The sequence below is a fragment of the Rhinolophus sinicus genome, chromosome 8, assembly GCF_057876585.1.
Source record: "Rhinolophus sinicus isolate RSI-liver-muscle chromosome 8, RSI-T2T, whole genome shotgun sequence".
Lineage (NCBI taxonomy): Eukaryota > Metazoa > Chordata > Mammalia > Chiroptera > Rhinolophidae > Rhinolophus > Rhinolophus sinicus.
The window spans coordinates 72443344-72464436 of record NC_142508.1 but is presented as its reverse complement, the minus strand read 5'-3'; the positions used below and the strand labels follow the sequence as shown (position 1 = coordinate 72464436).

The following is a 21093-nucleotide window of genomic DNA, read 5'->3' as shown; positions in this document are numbered from 1 at the left end:
TATTGTCAGTGGTGGTTGTATTAATTATCTATTGACATGTAACAAATTATCCCAAAACTTAGTGGCTAAAACAACAACCATTTATCATCTCTAGTTTTTGTGGGTCAGGCACCTCGCTTGGTGGGTCTGGCTTAAGGTCTTTTATCAGTCTGCAGTCAAGTTGATGCGTAAGGCTGTGGTTTCACCTGAAGGGTTGACTTGTGGAGGGAATCTACAGGGCTGCCTCATGACATGGCAGCTGGGCTTCCCCCAGAGCAAGAGATCTAAGAGAGAGGGATCTAAGATGGAAGCCACAGTCTTTTAATGACCTAATATCAGAAGTGACATCTCATGATTTCTGCCGTATTGTATTAGAAGTGAATTACTCAATACAGCCCACATGAAAGGAGGGGATTACATAAAGCCATTACATAAAGGTGAGGATCATTTAGGGCCATTTAATAGTGAATAGGGCCGATTACAGTGATTTTAAAACTTTTTATTTTCTAATTAGGACACTAGTATTACATAATGATGTCTTAGTATTGATTTTTGTATCCAATGTTACTAAACTCTAATTAGTTGTCATAGTTTATCTGTAACTCTTTTTATGTACTCATCCTATCATCTATGAATGATGAAGTTTGCTTTTTCTTAACAGTCCGTGTATGTTTTATTTCTTTTCCTTCCTTTACTGCACAAGCAAGTCTTACATAACAAGGTCAAACAGCTATAGTAGTAGCAGGCTTCCGTATCTTGCTACTGATCTCAAAGGGAAAGTTTTCAACAGTTTCACCTTAAAGTATAATAGTTGCTGTAGGTTTTAACAATATTTATGTATACCCTTTATCAGATTTAGGAAGTTCCTTTCTATTTCTAGTTTGCTAAGGTTTTTTTTCTTTTCTTTTTAAATCATGAATAGATATTGAATTTTGTCAGGCATCTCTTTTGTGTCTATTGCGATGATCATTAGAATTCTCACTGCTGATCTATTAATGTTGTGAATTACATTATTTTTTCTAATCTTAAAGCTACCTTGCATTGGTTAAACCTAACTTGATCTTAATAGTCCCCTTCATATGTTATTGGATTTAGTTTGCTAATATGTTGTTTAGAATTTTTGCATCTGTATTCTTGAGAGAGAGTAACCTGTAATTTTTCCTGCTCATATTCCCTTGTTGGGTTTTGGTGATAAGGTTATGTTAGCCTCACAAAATGAATTTGAATCTTCATAAGGGTTTGGGCCAACTTGTAATTATTCTTTCTTCCCAAAATGTTTTGTACAAGTTGCCAGGGAAGCTATCTGGTCATATGTTTACGTGGTGTGAAGATTTTTGACTATAGATACAAGTTATTTAATGTAGAGAGTCATTCAGAATTTCTATTTCTATTTACATCAGTTTAGGTAAGAAATGTTTTTCTAGGATTCTTGTAATATTTAAATGTATTGGCATAAAATTATTAATAATATTCTCTTTTATATGATTGATGTTACAGTAAAATGATGTTCCCCTTTTCCAACCTGACACAGGCTATTTGTGCCTTTTTCTTTTTCCTCAGTTCTCCAGAGGTTTGTCAATTTGTTAGTCTTTTAAAGAATCAATTTTGATTTTTGTTGATTTTCTTAATTGTATGTTTGTTTTCCATTTTATTGTACTTTTGTATTTATTGTTTTACTGCCTTATACTTTTTAAAGTTTAACTTATTCTTCTTTTTCTCACTCCTTGAGATGGATGCTTACCTAATCAAGGTTAAGCTTTTATTCGTTTCTAATACATATTATATATTTCCTTATAAGTATTACTTTAGAAAAGTTTGCTACAGGATTTGATATATGATATTTTTGTTATTGCTCAGTTATGAATATTTTTATTTTTTAATTGTGATTTCTTTTTTTACCTATATGTTATAAAGAAGTGTGTCTTTACATTTTTCAAATATATCAGGACTTCCTAGTTATTTATTTTTTGTTGATTTCTAGCTTAATTACATTGTGGCCAGGGAAACATTATCTGAGTGATTTAGTTCCCTTGAAATTTATTGAGATTTGCTTTATTGCATAGAATATGAATCATGTCCATTAATGTTTTGGATATGCTTAAAATGTGTATTTTACAATTCTTGTGTGAGGTATTCTGTTTATGTTAAGTCCAGTTTATTAACTGAATTCTTTAAATCCTCTGTATCTTTTTCTTCTTTGTTTATGCACTGGAAAAAGGTGTCTTAAAATCTCCTATTATGACTGTTGATTTGTCTATTTTACATGTAGTCCTAGAAAGTTTTGCTTTATATATTTTCACCTTATGTTATTAGGTACATACAAATTTAATATTATGTCTTCCTAGTGAAATTAACTTTTATCATTATCTCTACCTCGAGTAGTGCTTCTTGCCTTAAAGTCTACTGTGTCTGTTAGGAGTATAGCTACATCAGCTTTCTTTGTACTACTATTTTAACCTTATTGCTTTCAACTTTTCTCTATCCTTAGGTTTTAGATATGCTTGTTCATTTTTAAATAGTGTTACCACCCCCCACACAAACACACCTGAAATTCTTAGCCTTTTAACTAGAGCATTTAGTCCATTTATAATTAATGTAAATATACATGTATAGGTAAATTAAATGTAGTGCATATCTACTGCAAATATTTAGAATTAAATCTACCATCTTATTTTATGCTACTTATCTTACTCATCCTATTCTTTTTCTCTTCTTTTCGGGCTTTAAAATATTATCTGTATATGTGTTATCATTTCATTTTATTCCTTAACTAGTTTGAAATGATATATTCTGTTTTTATTCCCTTAGTTCAGAGGCTAACAACCCTTTTCTGTAAAGGGCCAGATAGTAAATATTTTAGGCTTTGTGCAAAACAGTCTGTCACACATTCTTCTTTGTTTGGATTTTTATAACCTTTTTAATATGTAGAAATCATTCTTAGCTTGCAGGCCATTCAAAAACAGACTGCAGGCTGGATTTGGTCCATGGGCATAGTTTCCTGACACTTGTTTTAGTGCTTACCTTAAAAATTATAACATGCACACTTAATTTACCGAAGCCTAAAATGAATCAAAATCCTTTCCTTAGATAACATGTTGATGATAGTACATTTTGATACTATTTATTTCCCATTTCCAATTTATATATTATGCTGTCTGATATATTTGTTTTATTTTAAATTCCACTAGAGTTTATTATTAAACAGTCAATGTTTTACACATTTGTCCACATCACATATTTACCACTTTCTTTGCTCTCTATTCTTTTTTTGTTCCTCCAATCTTCCATCTACATCATTTTTCTTCTGCTTCATGTACATGTTTTAGAAGTTTCTTTAGTGAAGGATTGCTGGTGATGAATTCAATTTTTGTTTGCCAGAACGTATCTTTATTTTGCTTTCATTCTTGAAAGACATTTTAGTTGACTATAGATTATAGGTTGGCAGTTATTTTGTTTTATAACATTAGAGATTTTATTCTCCTATTCTCTGGTTTCCATCCTTGCTGTTGAGAATGATTTATAAATCTAATTGCCATTCCTTTGAAAGTAAATTGTCTTTTTCCTCTGGCTGGTTTTAATATTTTCTCATTGTTTTTATCTTTCCATTAAATATCAGTTTCTTTGTGTATGTTCTTCTTGGGATTTTTCTGGGCCACTAGAGTCTGAGAATGGATATCTTGCATCAATTCTGGCAAATACTCAAAGTATTCAGCCACTGTCTATTCAGGTATTTCCTCTGATCCACTCATTCTCTTTCCTTGGGATTCTGATTAAATTTATGTTAGATTTTTTTCTTTCAATATATCCTCCATGTTGCCTACACTCTTATTACTATTTTCTATCTTTTTGTCTTTATGAAGTGCATTGCAGGTAATTTATTATGATCTATCTTCAAGTTTGCTAATTTTGCCTTCTACTATGTCTAGTCTGCTGCTAAATTTGTGCATTTCATTTCTACTTTGATTGACAATGTTTTTTATTTCTAAAAGTTTCCTTTGGTTGGTTCTTTTTAAAATATACCCTGTCACTTTCTGTAGTTTATTATTCCCTACAGATATTTTCAGCTTGTTGTTCACTTTAAAAAACATAGTAAGAGTAGTTATTTTATCCTCTTTATCTGATGATTACAGTATTTGCCATAACCATAGATCTGCTTCTGCTGGTTCTGGCTTCCATTCCCTCTTGTCTTTGTGTACTTTGTAATCTTTGACCTTGTTATGCTCACTGGCTTTCTAAAATTTTTATGGGGCTTTCCCCAAGGTCTGAAATGGATGCGTTCCCCTCTGGCCTTGCATTTGTTCCTGATAGGCATTTGGGACACTTACAGGTAGAAACATCTCAGGCCAAGTTCACAGTTTGAGGTTCTTTCTCTGCTTCAGGCTGGTGTACTTGGGGTGCCAAAGTGCACGAGTATCAGTCTGTGGCTGCCAGTTCTCGGAACGGGCTTCTTCCCTTTCCCCTTTGCTCCTGTTCTTCTCAGTCCCAGATCATTTTCTGGGGCCAGAGGGAAGGGCATGATTTAGTTCCGGTTTACCCCTTTCCTGAAGTGAGGGTCCTGATCTACATGCAGAGGCTTTGCTTTAAGACTCCCCTTCCTTGACTGGCCTTTGGCCTTCACTTCCCTCCTGCTCATGCTGAAAGGCCTCAAACCTAAGCCCAAGGATGCGGTGTCTGCAAATACCCATAATACAGAAGTGGCTTTGGTAGTTCTTGATTTTGCCTACCTCTCTGGTTTTATATTTTCTCCTCTAATTTAGCCTGCTGTTTCCCCATGATCTTTTTAGCTCTTCAACGCTTTCAAATATTTTACTCAGCGTTTTAAACTGTGTTCAGTGGGGAAAAGAAGTCTGCCGTCACTGGCAATGGAAATCTTAAGATCAGTTTTAGATTCTCTGAGTTTAAGGGTATCAGGGGACACATTTGTCAAGTGGCCATTTCATGTTGAGTTGACAAAATAAATGATTCTTTTTGTAATGTTAGTCTCCATACATGTCCAACCTATGACTTGTCGCCATTTCGGGGTCACTATTGCCAAGTATCTGTGTCCTCTGAGATGGTGTGAGCAGAAGTGAGTTAGATACGACAGGCAGAACTCACGGAAGATCAGATGACTTCCCTTTTTTGGGAAGGCAGGAAAGTGGACCCCAACTCCACAACTACTGGCGCACCTATCGGGGACCTCTCCTATGTCTACCTGTCCCCAAACAGTTGCCCTGTGGACCTCCTTCCTTCTCCTCCATCGGTGGTTTATGACTTGGGACAGTGTGGTGGGCTAGTTAAGAGCATGGACTCTGAAGCCAGGCTGGCTGGGTGGCAATCCCAACTCCCTCATGGAGGAGTTATACGACCCCAGGGAAGTTACCTAACCTCTCCTGGCCCTAGTTTCCACGATGGGGATGATTGTAATAATAGTAACTAACTCGCAGAGTTGATAGGAGAGTGACGTTAATAATTACAATGCCCTTAAGTGAGCACATAGTATATAAATAAAATCTGTTTTAAAAAATGGTATGTTATCAAACCTAATGTAAAATAATGTTGAATGTCAACTGTAATTTTTAAAAATAAATCAAATAATCATTTGGAAAGAAAATTTAAAAATGGGATGCTGAAAGCTGTCTCACGCACCTTTCCAAGTCAAGTGAAATAATGGACATGACATTATACTGTTGAGCTTGCTCTTTGGATCTAGTGCAATGCTTATTCATTTTATAGATGAGAAACAGACTCAGAGAGGGCAGGGACTCAGCCAAAGCCACCCAGCAGGCCACTGGCTCCCGGGCCTGGAAAACAGTTCTCCAGAGTCTAGTCTCAGCTCTGCCACCACTGACTGGTTGTGTGACTATGGCCTGGTCTGTTTCCTCTCTGGGCCTCGGTTTCCTCATTTGGTGAACCAAGAGGAAGTTGCCAGTCATCTCTCCACCAGCTTCCAGCTCTATCTTCCCTTTGGGGGTGGGATGTTATGACCAAGTGCTAAGGTCTGTATTGAGAAGTTTAGGGGTTGCGGTTGCTAAGGTGACTCAAGGACCCAAAAGGGCTGGAGAACACGCCATGGAATGATGAAATGAACCCACAAACTTGAGAGTTGTGGAGCCTCAAACCAACTGCTGACACACCTATAGCTCTTAAAAAGGTGTTACCCAACAGTCGGCTTGAGTGAGCAGCTTCTCACGAAGGAGAGGTGGGTGACAGCTCCGGATGAGAGCTTGCTGCAGCCCTCCGGCTGGGTGGCCTTAGGCAGGCCTTCTCCTCTGGGCCTCCGAACCCTACTCAATCTTGCCTTCCTGAGCTGAGACAGGTTCTGGCCTCTAACTCTGTGCTTGAAGCCCGTTCCTGCTCCATTCTGGGCCGCAGTCCCCATCAATGAAATGGGCTGGGGGACAGTGTAGATAAGTCTCAAGGGCCACACCTAATCTGCCCATGAGGCAAATGTGTGACTCCCTCCTCGTGCGTGGCCCTGATCTCCACCTGCCAAAACTGCAGGAGAAAGGCAGCACTGAGGGTGAGTGCGAGGACCATGGCCCCAACCACCCTATTATTTGTCCTCTCTAAGACTCAGTGCTTCTTCCCCTCTCCCTCCTCCGCCCCCTGCATGGAGAGGGTGGTAGCCCCCACATGGCAGGCCTGGTAGGATTATATGAGATCATTCGCCCAGGGCCTGGCACAGTGTAAGCACTCAGTATTGCAAAAAGCTTTTCCCACCCACCACAGACCCCTTCCCGCCCCTGCCAGCCCTCTGGGGCTGGAGTCAGCTCCCAGGCCCTTCCTGGCCCCAGGCCTCCACCCGCAGAGGGAGCCACAACCAGAGGCCTTGGCTATGGTATTTCCAGAGCCACAGAGGGGCCACGGTCTTCTGTGGCCAGGGCTTCCACACACCCAAAACCCGCCCTGCCTCCAAGTCAACCCCCAAGTGAGTTATCTGTAGTTAGGGCCACCAGCCTGCAGGCAGTTAATTGCTCTTATTAGCAAAACAAGAAGACTTTAATGAACAATTAATTAATAAAGCTGTGGTGGCTGACGGAGCCACCTCTTTTTGCATAGACTCGTATTATGAACTACTCTGTCACTCAGACAAAGGCTGATATCTGTGGTTTGCGTCCTCCAAGATCCTGGGGGAAATAGAAGGTAACTGGCTCTCATTTACAGAGAGCCAAGGCTACGTCAAGCAGTGTGGTTTACAACCTCCATGTCATTCAGTCCTTACCAGAAGGTATTATTATTATGCCCATTTTACAGGTGAAGAAATTGAGGCTCAGAAATGTTATTTTCTTCCCCAAGGACCCACAACTAAGTACAAATGGATTCCAGTCTGTCTAACTCCAAAGATATTTTCCCCATTGACTGGTTCCTCAGATACTCCTGTTTCCTTTTATGGATGGAAGGCCCCAGAAGCTGTGAGCTGATATGTAGACTCTGGTCTGTTTCCAAAACAATTCCACTGCTTTAGGGATGAAGGAAGCCCTCAGGTCCTCAGACACACTGAAGTTGGCTTATCCCCTCCGGCTGCTTTCCTGCCCCTCAAGCCACAAGCCTCCATCTTCAAGTTCCAGATCCTTCCTCAGCTACTCTCTTATCTCTTCCATGTCTGTGGTTTTCCCTATGAGGCAATATCAATGTGAGTTTAGATGGCACCAGGAGATTAATTTTTAATTTTAGTCTCATGAATAGCCTTTCATTAATTACGGCATGTGACTCTGGTTATTTAACACAGGGATATTGTGTGTGTGTGTGTGTGTGTGTGTGTGTGTGTTAAAGCAATCATTTTGAATTCAATTTTTAAAGATACATAGATCTAAAAGAACATATTAAGTAAACATTTGGCAGACTTGATTTGTAGACCTGGAAAAAAATGTGAGAATGAACTTGCCTGCCTGAAGTTGGGGGGACCTGGCCTGTATTACCCCTCCCTTTTAATCAAAGAGGTCCAGGCAGGTGTTTGTCAGCCCTAAGAGAGAAGCCCGTTCCTGGAGGGGAAGTGCTCAGCCAACGGGCTCATGCCACAGCTGTTATTTATTCCTCTGCAAATGCTATCACTATCCTACATGCACACAGTTTAAAAACAATCTTGGTTGCCTGGGGTGGGAGAGGAGGGGAGGTTGACTGCAAAGGGGCACAAAGAAACTTTCTGGAAAGATGAAAATGTTCTATATCTTGATTGGAGTGTTTGTTACACAAGTGTACACATTTGCCAAGTTATTGACTTGTATCTTAAAATGTAGAAATTCTGGTGTAGGTATATAAAGCTGATTTGAAAACAAAGTCAAAACCAAAACAAATACTCGTGTTCACTTAAGTCAGGAGCTACTCATACTCATTGTCAGTTCTGAGTACTGAGACCTCTGCTTTGCTGTACAACAGTATATGCTAGTTTCCATTTAGGTGTCATTTCAGCTGCCTGCAAAGTCAACATTTACAGTTCTGCCACCTGTCAATCACAACAAGAGTGCTTAAAATATCAGAGATTATACTCGCCAAAGAGACATCACAAGTGACTCAGGAAAGGATGGATTCATCAGTAAATGTTGTTGAGGCAATTGGCTCTCCATTTAGGAAGAAATAAAATTAGATCCCTACCTCCCAATATACACACAACTATGAACACTCCAGATGGGTTAAAGATGGGTGGATTCAATGTTAAACAAAAACTATGAAAATGTCAAAAGAAAATATAAGAGAATATTTTTTTATAAATTCCAACCAGATAAAGCTAAGAATTGAAAGTCAAAATTCATAAAGGAATGTTATGTTTCACTATATAATAATGTAAAACTTTCTATGACCAAAGATACCAAGAAATTAGTTAAAAGGCATGCAGTAGACCACTGGAATATACTGCCTCAGGTGTATTAAAAAATTAAGGTTTTTTAATATGAAAAGAGGTTCTATAAATCAGTAAGAAAACGAATAAATCAGTGACAAAAAGCTTACTTGAAAATGGCTCAAGGATCTAAACATTTGTTGCACACAAGAAGAAATAAAAATGGGCAATGAAGGTAGGAAACGATATTCAGTCTCCTTCACAATTACACACGAGCACATTGAAACCACGACATCACCTTTCTGTAAATTAGCAAGAGTTAAAAATCGCTGGTATGAGTAAGAGAAAATGGGCATCTTTGTACAATATTGGTGGAAATCTAAATTGGTACCACTTTTTAAAAAGGGCAATTTAGCAATATCTATAAAAGTTTTAATTGTGTAAACTGACCCAGCAATACCTCTCTTAGGAATCTATCCTTCAGAAATAGCCACACATATGTCCCAAGACATATGTTAATTGCTTTGAAGTATATTATACTCAAAATTGGAAACTGTCTAAATTTCCTTCAATAGGAGGTTATGGATAAATAAATTTTACGTTCTGTGCAATGGAATTCTTGCATCAATTAGAAAGAATAAAACAGAACTCTATGTACTTATCAGGAACAATAGCCATTATATCTGGCAAGAAAAAAAGACAGCAAGTTGCACAAACTGTGTACAGCTGAGTAACCCAATTTTTGTAAGATAGTTGCATGTATGATTTACAGGTATGTATAATAGTAATGCTACATAATTATACATGCTAGCACCATGGAGTTATTATTATTCCTATTCTATAGATGGGGAAACTGAGGCACAGAGTGGTTAAGTAACTTGCCCAAGGTGGCACAGCTAGTCAGTTGCAGAGCGAGGATTTGAACCTCAGTAGCCTAACTCCCCAACTTGAGCACTTGACCTAATTTTGACCTCACAGGCTGAAAATGCTTCTGTTAATAATAGCGACCTCTTAAAATGACACTGGAGAGGCAGAATCACTTTTTAATAAATACTTTTAATAATGATATATTTTAAAAACATGAACCGGTGAAAAGGACTTATCAAAAAGCCCAGTTTCCTGCAAACACCCACGTCACAGGCAACCACTCTAACAGTTTTAGTTCATGTGGTGGTTATCGCCAGAGCAATAAATAACACGCTTATACTGTTATTTCCTGATTTATTAACCTTGGACATTCTCTATTGACTTCTGTAAGCTCTAGAAAAAAAGAAATATCAGCTTAGCTATTTTTCTTTTCCTGTTTTGGTGCTGTTTGCTGCTCTGACTAGGCTGGACCCTGAGCTGGGCACTTTACCATGTTGTTGCTAAGACTAGGCCCACTGAGGCTCAGAGTCAAAAAGGGACTTGCCCAAGGTCACTGTGAGTCAGTGATGGAGCGGGGACCTGACCCCTGGTGTGCACGTCTCCAGGGTCTGGGACAGCCATGCGGGGACCACATGGACTGTTTCTGTGACACCCTGTGTCCCACCTCTCTCACTCTGGCAGAGGCTCAGTATGGCGAGGGTGGCGTGGCCCAGGCTGAGTGCCCGCAGGAGGGTAGCTGAGGCCTCCGGCTGCTCGGAGACCATGCAGACTGTTTGCTGAGCTGCAGGTGCACTCGCGTGGTGTTTGGCCAGCCAAGGGTTCCATTCTCCACTGCTGACAGGCCCAGACTTTGACCCTCTGAGGCCCCTGCCTCCCAGATCACTGCCCCCATGTACCTTACACCTCCAGGGGAAAGGCTGAGCCACTGCTGAGGCCGGTGGGGAGTTGGGAGCTGGACACCCAAGATCCTTGGGAAGAAAGCACCCCTCTCTGTACTCCCTGACCCTGGAATGGCCTGGTGGGAGAAGCTGGAAAATAATTACTAAAGCTGGGCACCATCCCAAACCAATTAAAGCAGAAACTGTGGTGGAATGTACAGCCCCTGGTAAATTAAAGCAGATTCTAGATGGAGAGGAGGCCAGAGAGGGCAGTGATTTGCGGGAGGTCACATAGCAACCGTGGGATGAGTACATAGGAATCTGAGCCGGGTGGCCTCTTCAGCTGAGTGGGGGCAAGGAGGAAATGCAGGGCTGGGACAACTTCATGGCTGTGGGGACAGAGCGAGAGGGGCAGCCCAGCTGAGGGGATGGCATGTGAAAGAGGTGACAGTGCTGTGGCCCTGGTCTGTGGGTTGTGGGGATGGATTTCCTAGCAGGACTCTGCATGACAAAGACAGGAGGGGTGTGGGCAGGGCCAGCCATTGGAGGGGGGGGGCACATGACAGTGCTCCAGCTGAACCCTGCCCTCAGTCACTTAACCCCCAGCAAGAGCCATGTGTGAGTGGTGGGTGGTGGGAGCTGTGCCCTTTCAGAAATGTGGGTGAGCTTCTACATAGCATGGTGAAGAGTCAGGGGTGCAGGTGGTAGAGTGGGGGAAATATGGCAACACAGCCCCAAAACCCAGTGCCGCCCCTCCCCACCGAGCCAGACTCGAGCAGGCTCAGCACCCCAACCCAGGGTGGCTCTGTGGACCCTGCCTTCCGACTCACAGCAGATGGGACATCACGTGAGCAAACCTGGCAGCTGGGGAGACTAGGACCCCAGGAAGCAGGCAGATGGCAAGTGGGGGGCAGGGCAGAGCTGGCACAAAGCGGTCTCTCAAACAGGGTGGAACAGGGTCCTGGCTGGGCTCAGCCTCCCCAGGCTTACCCTCTGCCTATCTGGTTCTGGCACCCCATCAGGAGTTCCTGAGACCCTCTGGGAGCCCTGCAGATTGTGGGGTCAGGCCTGGGCTGCTGGGGAGAGGGGACATTGTTGTGGGGAGGAGCTTGGGACACATTTTCTGACCCCGCTCAGTACCAGCCCGCCCTGGCACAGGTGGGCTGAGGCACCTCCTAGGCTCCTTTAAGCCCTAAACTCTCCCTATTCCCTGGCGGCTTGGCCTGGACTAGAACAAGCCAGGCCTTTTCCTGCCCTCACACCCTGCCGGGCCTGGGCTCAGCGCTTTGCATGAGCCTTTCTTCCTGTGAGGCAGGTGTTCACTGAGCCCACTGAGAGGTGAGCGCACTGAGGTGCAGGAGGCTTCCCTGTGAGCGACCTCTTGTCTCTGGGGCTCCGGAGTCTGCGCTCTTGTCCACCGAGCTTTCCTGTCCCCTTGGTGGGGACAGGGCTCCTCAGCAGGCCAGGTTCTGTGCTGGGTGCCCTTGTCTCCAACCCCATCCATGAGGCTGCCCAAATCCTCTAGGACCCCCAGAGACAGCAATTGCCCTGGCCTGTGGGGAGCCCTGGCTTTGTTCCTCTCTGGTTGTGTGAACTTGGGTGCCTGCCTCAGTTTCCTCATCTGGAAAAGTGGATAATAATAGTATCTACATGTGAGAGGTGGGGGGGTGGGGGAGCTGTTGTGAGGATTAAGGGGTTATTGCAGTCAAGTGTTTGGAACTGGGCCTGGCCTGTATACATGTTAGTCTTCTCATGATTTCCCATTGGGCAGATGGGTGCACTTGGTCACGTGGCTAGACTTAGCTGCAAAGGAAATCAGGGAATGATGTCTTTATTCTGGGGGACTATAAGCCCAGCTAAAAACCTGAGGTTCTGTTGAAAAACTGAAGGTCAAGCCATACTGGGCCCAAATCCCCTCAAGTGACAGTTGGCTGGCGGTGTGCAATGGTCTCCAAGATGACCCATACTTCCCAGTTCACCCCAGGACCCCCCACTCCCTATTGCCTACCACCCACCCTCACTTCCCTCCTGCTCTCACTGGCTTGGCCTGCCTGGACCCGGTGGACACTGCAGTTTGTAACTCGTGCGCTAGTATAGCTATCAACTTCTGCAGATAAGGAAACTGAGGCACAGAGAAATGAAGGGACTTGCCCAAGGTCACCCAGTGAGCTTGGACTAGAGTTGGGACCCCAGCTGCAGCCTGCAAACAGCTTCAGTGAGCTTTGTGCCACGCTGGTCACCTGAGGGTCAGCCAGGTGCTCATGTGACCGGGGGAGAGGGTGCCCCAGTGATAAGCCAGTAGGCACTGGAGCCTACTGGGCCTGGGTTCTTGGCTCTGCCACTTTCCAGGGCAGGTTATATCTGTTCTCTGAGCCTTGCGTTTTGTTGTTTTGACTGTGAGATGGGATAATAACAGAGCCTGCCGCATAGAGTCACAGGAGGATTAAAGTGAGGTGCAGGGTTGTTGTTCCCAGACGGTGAGCACCTTCTTAAATTTGTACTCTAGGCACCTCCCTAGACCCACCCTGCACAAAACATACTTATTATTGGGACAGAAGCTCAGAGACCAGTGGCAAAGTAGATTGGGAGGGCGTGACTGTCTCTTCCCTGTGAGGGGCTGACTTTCCTCCCTTGGGGCTGCGGCAAGGGAGGGTGAGTGCTGAGGGGAATGGAATCTGTGTCAGCTATAGAGCTGGGCCTGAGCCAGGCCTGTGCTGGGCTGCTCTGGAAACACAGACACCGTCTCTCACTCAGGAGCTGTGCCCACCCGCCTCCTATTTCCTCAGCTAGAGCTCCTGCTCAGGTTTTAGTTATGACATGAGTTGGCATAACCTCAGAGACACGCCTGTTCCATCTCCTGTCAGCTGTTCTAAATATACACGTCCATGAATGGCATGCTTTGGGGTCAGCCACAGCGTCCGGGAGCAGCCTCTCATTGCCCCCCCCCCCCACCATAGTTCAACATTTGGCTGCATGCACATAGATACTTATGACTTTTGTTTTCTTTTCATTGCACAAATGACATTAGACAGTCATAATGAAAATAATTATAACAATTCTAAAATGGAAAGAAACAACCCACAATCCTACCAGCTGGCTTTGCTTTCTAACAGCATTGCTTAAGTGCTTGCTACACAAAGCCAGGCGCCGTGATTTCTGGGGTTGATTGCACTGAATGTGCACAACCCCCCAACAAGGTAGGAATGGGTTACAGATGGGGAAACCGAGGCACAGATGGGGAAACCAAGGCACAGAGTTGTCAGGTCACTTCCTCAAGGTCACACAGCTAGTAGGTGATAGAGCAGGACATGAACCGACTTCAGGGTCCCAGGCTGACTCACTCCTCAGGGGTGCCTCTCCTGTCCCCACATCCCTGTCAGTCTGATGACCCACAGACATTGTTCATGCTATACAGGGCATTTCTGAGGAGCCCCTGAATACCAGCCCTGCCTCAGAGCAGAGAGAGAAACAGACCCCGGTGACATGTGGAGACATCACCTTTGTTCCCTGCTTATTTTCATTGAATTTAATATTTATAGGCATATTTTTTAAATTATGGCTGTATGACCATGAGGTACAGGTGGCCAGCTGTCCCAATTTGCCAGGGACTGAGGCACCTCCTGGGACCCAGAACTTTCAGTGCTTAAGCAGGGACAGTCCTAGGCAAATAGGCATGGTTGGTCAGCCTAGGCGGGCAGAACTGGGCTGTGCTTCCTGAGTCGTGTCCCGGTGCTGGGCTCTTGGGCTGTTTCCAGCTGGGCAGGCTGGGCGGGCCTGTGACCACAGCTTGGCAATGGAGCATCCTTTTCTCAAGAGCCAGGTAGGAGGAGACCAAATTTTAGGGTTTCACAGAGAGGATGTATAGGACTTAAAGCCGGATTTCCTGACCTGTCCCTCATCTCAGCTGGCAAGGAGTTCAGCCTGGGACTTGGGACAGGGCTGAGGGGGTGAGGGCCCTTGTGTGTTGGAACCTACTGCACTGACTCACGAGGGCTGCTTATTGACTGTTAAACACAGCCACTGGGTTGCATTGTGCTTGAAGAGTAAAATCACGTAAGCTTAAAGTTAAATGATATTAAAAATGGTAATAAATACTCAAAATACATCACTTTCTAATTACCACGCTTTGCTATTATCTATTGTTATGGTTTGAATTGTGCCTCCACGCCTAATTCATATGTTGGAGGCCTCATCCCCAGTACCCCTAAATCTGACTTTATTTGGAGATGGGGTCTTTACAACGGTAATCAAGTTAAAATGAGGTCATTAGGGTGGACCCTAATCCAACAGGACTGGTGTCCTTATAAAAGAGGGAAGTTTGAACATAAACACACAGAAGGAGAATGTCACATAAAGAGAAAAGTAGAGATCAGGGTGATGCTTCTATAAGGCAAGAAACACCAAAGATGGGGGAGGGCATGGAACAGATTCTCTCTCACAACCCTCAGAAGGGGCCAATCCTACTGAGACCTTGATCTTGGACTTCCAGCCTCCAGAACTGTGGACAATACATTTCTGTTGTTTAAGCCACCTCGTCTGCGATACTTGGTTACAGCATTCCTAACACAGAAATCATCTGTATTCTTGAGGTTATTAGCATTTATTGTACTGATATAGCAGAAATACTATAGAAGGGTATACATTTTCTCAATTCCACATTCAATGCTTGTATCTTGAAATTGGCCATAGTGGGAGTATTTACACCATGGAAATCTGCAAATGCTACAAATCAGGCCTTGATTTTCACTGTTTTGTTGATTGTCTAGAGATAGTACATAAGAAAGTGGTAGAGAAAATGTTAAGAAGGCACATTCAATCCAGTGTGTCATGTCTGTGGTTGTGATATCATGACTAGTACAAAAAACTGAAAGCTATTGTCCCATTCAGCAATGTATTCAAAAGCTATTATCGTGTTATCCGATTCAGCAAAAGATCGCTCACGTCATTGATGAGCAAAGTTCCAACATGTCTTCGTCCTTTCACTTTCATCTTGCTTATCAATGTAAATGAAAGTATCAATGAATATTCATGTCTGCGCAATACTCAGAGAGCCCGTTTTTATCATTTAGCGTTTTATCATTTAGCTGCTCACCACTGGTGAAGGGCAGGGGAGGCCAGCTCTGGCCTGTGCAGGCCCGAGGAGGGGCTCTAGGCTGCAGAGGGCTGACAGGTGGATGGACAGAGAGATCGCCTGACACAGATGCCTGCCTCCCAGCTCTGTAGGAACCAGCTACCGTAGGAGGACTGGTCAGTGTTTCCCCGCTGGAGGGGGTAGGAGGCAGGCCCACTCTCTGCCCTGGGAGGCTTCGACAGGGCTCCTGCTTGGTGCCCCGGTACCTCTGTCTATGAAGATTCCGGGGTGTTAACAGCTGAGGATTCTGTGGTGTTAATGCCCTGGGATCCAGGAGAGGCAGCTTGACCCAGCCTTGGCCAATAGCCTTGACATGGTCAGCTGCTCTCCTTGAAATGTAAATTAATCCCCTCATCCCCTGCTTAAACCTGCTCATGGCTTCCCACTGTTCTGGAACTAAGATTGTCCTCAATTCCTGTCTTCATAGCCCTGCTCGTCAACCTTCTCTCTTGTCCCCTTGGTCCATTTGAGGACCTGCCTGTTTCTCCAACACTCGGAGCTCGATCCCCTCTCTGAACCTTTGTACATGCTGTTCCTTCTGTCTGATATGCTGTGCCCCAGCGTGAGGCCTGGCACTGGGAAAGTGTGCGTTGAATGAATCAATGAAATACGTTTACTATGAACCTACATGACAAAGAGATAAATCCTGGTCCAAAAGAGATGTGTGTTCAAATCCTGGCTCTGGTACTTATCGGCCATGCACTGTGGGGTAGGTTACGAAATCTCTTTGGGCCTCAGCCTCCTTGTTTGTAATCATAGCATTGTTTTGGGAATTAAATGAATCAGTCCATGCAGAGGTTAAGGAAAGGGCCTATTATTACACAAGGAGGTGCTCAACAGACTTGGATGTTAGTATCCTTGTAGGTAAAGTGCTGCAGGACTTTTGAGGTTCAGAGGCTGATTTCCTACAGGGAAGGATGTGATAACTCCAAGAAGGTTTCTTGGAAGAGGGGGCATTCGAGCTGGGCTAAAAGGGGGTGGGTAGAATTTCTCTAGGCAGAGATGGGGGTAGGGAGATCAGGAGGGAGGAGGCACATGTGGTCCCAGTAAGAGACCCGTGGGCGCGTCAGGCCGTGTCATGAACAATGCTTTCTGTGTCTCTCCTGTTCTAGGCCCCCAGCCTCCTGTCCCCGTGGTCTTGACAATTGGTTTGCACCGATTTCCTGTTCCTGTGTTTGGTTGCTAAATAGTGAGTGCTGCCTCGGGGAGAAATGGGAAGGGACAATCTGCTGAAAATGAGGTGACTCAGTTGCCCCAGTCTTAACCCTGGTAAAACTCAGTCAACTTGACACAGAGCCCATCTGGAGAGGCCCCCGAGACTGCACAGGCCAGCTCCCGCAGTGTCACGGCATGCCAAGGATGTGGCCTGATGCCACTGACTCATGTGGGCTTGGGCGAGTCGCTCTGACTCTCTGGGTTGCCCTCCTTATCTGTAAAATGGGAACAGACAAGCCTGTGGGTTGCTGGGATGGTGAAATGAGTCCTTTGGTTGGCACAGTGTGTTTCAGAGTAGTTGCCTGACCCTACTCTCAGGTGGTTCATTTGAAAACACGGCAGGATGGGCCCTCTTATCCCCATTTCACAGATGGAAACTGACCCACTCAGTACCATACGGCCAGTGAGTGGCAGACCCAGGACTGGAGCCAGGTCTCCTGACCCCCAGACAGGGTGCAGATGGATGACCAGGTATAGAGAGAACCTAGAAGGTGATGTGACTGAGGAAGCAGATGGTGGAGAGTGAACTCACGTGGGAAGCAGAGTAATGCTGTTCTTTTCTGCAGAGGGGAAGCCCGTCCCGCACAGCGAGGATGGTGGGGCTGATTTTAGGGCTGGCTCCGGAGCTGTGGGCATGTACACCCACATCTGGCCATGGAGATCACCTTCTTCCAGATGTGGCCAAAGTGGAGGAAAGTTTTCCTGTTGTTGTAATGGAAGGAACAGAGGCCAACTCCATTCAACAGAGAGGCAAAGGTAATGCTGAAGACCAGAGGAGCTTTAAAAAGTCTGTGATTTAAATGCCCCTCTGTATTTCGTATGGCAAACATTTACTGAGTCCTTACCGTGTGCCAGCCACCGTTGGAAGCACTTTAGCATTTTCTTATTTAACCTCACAGCAATGTCATTGGTAGATACACCATCGCCCTCATTTTGCAGATAAGCAAACCGAGGCTAAGGGAGGTAAACTGGCAAGTAGCGCTGGGATCCCTACCCATAGCTCTGCTGCCTGCCCTGCCTGCAGTTTATTTTCTAAAACATAAGGTCCTGGCACCTAGTAGTTATTCTACAAATACCAGTTTAGTGAATCAATAACATGAATTAGTAAAAAAAAAAAAAAAGGCCCATGTGAACTAACCTGAGAATAGAAAATGATTTTAGAGACCATTTAGTCCTTCCCATGGATATGGCAGATGTCTTCTCTGCAACGTCCCAGATGAGCACCTCCTTGGTTTCCCCTAGAAATAGGGAGCTCACTTACTGACTTTGTGGGTAGCACAAGTTTTCAAAGGGAGCATGGAGACTCAGCCTGAGGTCCTGCTAGAGTTTGAGATATCACAGCTGGGGGCCCTGGTACCCCTCCACACTTCCCTCCACCCAGACAAGGTAGGTGTCTGCATTTCCTGAGTTGCCCCACTGAGTGGGGGTGGGTGAGCAGAGGAAGGCTGGGCTTACCCATGGTGAGATAAAGGGCCCTGAGTCCTGGATCAGACTGCTTCGGTATGACTTCAGATGTGTTACTTAACACTCCCCACCCCTTCCACCCCCACCTTTATCTGTAAAACCTGCATTAAAAAGTGGCTCCTGTCTTGTAGGGTGTATTAAAGAGTCCGTGGGATAATCCACCGCTTCTGGATGGAGGGACCTAGAGACAGCTCCAAAAAACGCTCCTCAGATACCTGCTCTGGCAGGGCACTTTCCTGCCACATGGGGCACTTCACCCCATCCCTGTTCCTCCCTTTGCCTCTGAAAGGCAAACACGGCAAAGGCATGTGTTTTTCAATTTAATAGATGACCTGAGGCACAGAGAGGTTAAGCAACCTTCCCAAGTGCACCCAGTGAATGAGGGCTCGAGCCCAGGGTTCCAGCCCCAGCGTCTGCTACTCACTTGGCAGGGCTTGGTGATTGCGTCACATGCCAGAGGCTCTGAGAGTAGAGTGGGGTGGGGTGGGGCGGAGGATGGAGTATGGGTGTCAGGAGTGGGAGAGTCACTGATGGGTCACTGGGACTCCCCTAGGGTCCTTATCAGCGTAGGTGGCATCTCTGGGGCCATGAGCGCAGCTCTCAGGGCCCTGGGGAAACTCCCGGGCTTTGGGAGGTAGGCTATCTTCCTGCAGGCCCCTTTGCTCTCAGAGACTCTCTCCTGGTGGCCTCCTCATCTATGCTCATCCTGTGGGTGTGGGGCACACAGCTTCCTGCTGAGCAAAGCAGACACGCATGCCCATAGGCAGGGCAGAGAGGGTATCAGCATTTGGAAATTTGCCAGGAGGAAGAGGGGTGAGGGGATGATGTGGGGACCAGGGACCCCAGTGGGTCTGGGCTGGTCTCCAGGAATGGGTCTGAGCTGCGGCCAACAGCTAGACCCCTTCCTCAGGATCAGAGCTTTCCAACACTGCACCAGACCTGGATCCACTTTTGCTTCCATCTGTCCGTCCATCCTTCCTTCACCTCCTTGGTCTCATCTCTACCTTGACTCCTTCTTTCACCTGTGCCTACCTCCTCCTGGTTCCTAAAACATGCCAAGCATCCATCCACCACAGGGCCTTTGCATGTGCCATTCCTGCCACCTGGAATGCTCTCACTCTGGACATTGCAAGTCTACCTCCCTTGACACATTTAGTCTGTGCTCAAGTGTCACGTTTCAGAGAGAATCTAAACCACCCTCAATCCTCCATCACTCTTTCCCTCCCTTTGCTTTATTTTGCTCTATAGCTCTTACTACTGGATATATTTCATATTCATTTGCTTATTAATATATTATTGATATTAATTTATTATTTATAATAAGCATTATTAATAAGCTGTCTCCCCCAGCTCTAAGGGGGCAGAGATGTTTGTGTTTTGCTCATACTGCCTAGAACAGTGCCTGGCACACAGTTTGCCCTCAATAAACACTTGCTAAATGTACGGCTGATTTCATCCACTTGTCCATCTTACCATCCATCCATCCATCCATCTCCATTCTTACTTCCCACATTTCCTCCTTCACCCACCAGTTACCCAGAATTTTTCTGTACTGGGCCCTCAGCAGGACCCACATACAAGGAAGAAATAATGCTGACACTGGGAGATGGGCCCCAGGTGAGGAGAACCTGGGGGGCTTCCGGAGACACATGGGATGGGTGCAGGTGAGGGAAGGCTCCCAGGGCACATGGACACTCAGTGCATTGCTGGGGGCCGGCACTGATACAGGCTTTGTCAAATGAATCAGCAGCTTCTGGGAAGAAATGGTGCCTCAGTTCTCAGTGTTGGGGATGCTGGGATTGGGGGTGGGAATCAGAAGCCACCTGGGGGAGTGGGTACCCAGGTGTTGAGAACTCAGAAAAGCTGCCCCTGGAGAACTGTTGGTCTGAGATGAGGCCTGAGCAGGGGCTGGCCAGGCAGGGCTGGGGAGCGAGTGGTCCAGGACGAGGCTGAGAGGGGTATGCCCAGCGCCTCCGTGGAGGCCTATCGGTGGGGCAGAGCCTGCCTGGCCCACTCCCCTTAGAACCCTCTGGGATACCTGAAGCAACTGCCCCCAATCCCTGCACTGAAGACGCTCTTGTCCCTGCCGCGATGCTTTGTCCAGTCTCAGTTCCTGCTTTGCCTCCCACAGGATGCTGGATGTTCTGAAAGCAGGGACCATTTACCCTTTATTCCCCACTTCCCTGCACTCCACGCCTCCTGCCTCCAGCCAGCTGTGGGCTGTGGACTTGCTTCTATTGTAGTCAGGTGAGACTGGGCCCAGCTTCAGGTGGGGTCTGAGCTCAGGGAGGAGGCGGGAAAGAACCCGCAGAATTGGTAACTACATTTGGGGGGCAGTGATACAGGTTAGCTAGCATGTCCCTAGGTAGGCAGGAGGGTCCCTGGTGGAATAAACAAAAGACAGCCATATCCTAAAACTCCAGGTTTTGAAATCACTTCTTCCTCCAGGATATAATTTAACAAGGCCTTGAGGTTAATCATAAAATTCCTTTTGGCCCGACAAACGGAACAGATCTGATAGAGAAGAGCGGGTTACTTTGCTAACTCCCTTAGGATGGGGAAGCAGAACAAACCTGGCAGACGAATTTCATTAGAAGGCGCCAGTTCCCTTCCTCAAACAGTTCCCTTCTTCAAACAGCTCCCCTTCCCCAAAGAGGCAAGGGAAGGTATAAAAGTAAGAGCTTTTGCTTCAGTCACGGGCCATCCCCATTCGGGACCCCCTCCCGCTCCAGAGCTCTGACTCTTTGCTTTCAATAAACTATCCTCTTTTTAAAACTCTTTGCCTCTCCTGGGTCCGTGTT

General features: G+C 45.5%; 1 protein-coding gene across 1 annotated transcript in view; it reads left to right on the top strand.

The window, feature by feature from the left end:
• Nucleotides 1–21093, top strand: part of ADGRG1 (adhesion G protein-coupled receptor G1) — a 64721-nt gene that overhangs the window by 3799 nt on the left and 39829 nt on the right. The gene's annotated exons all lie outside the window — the stretch shown is intronic.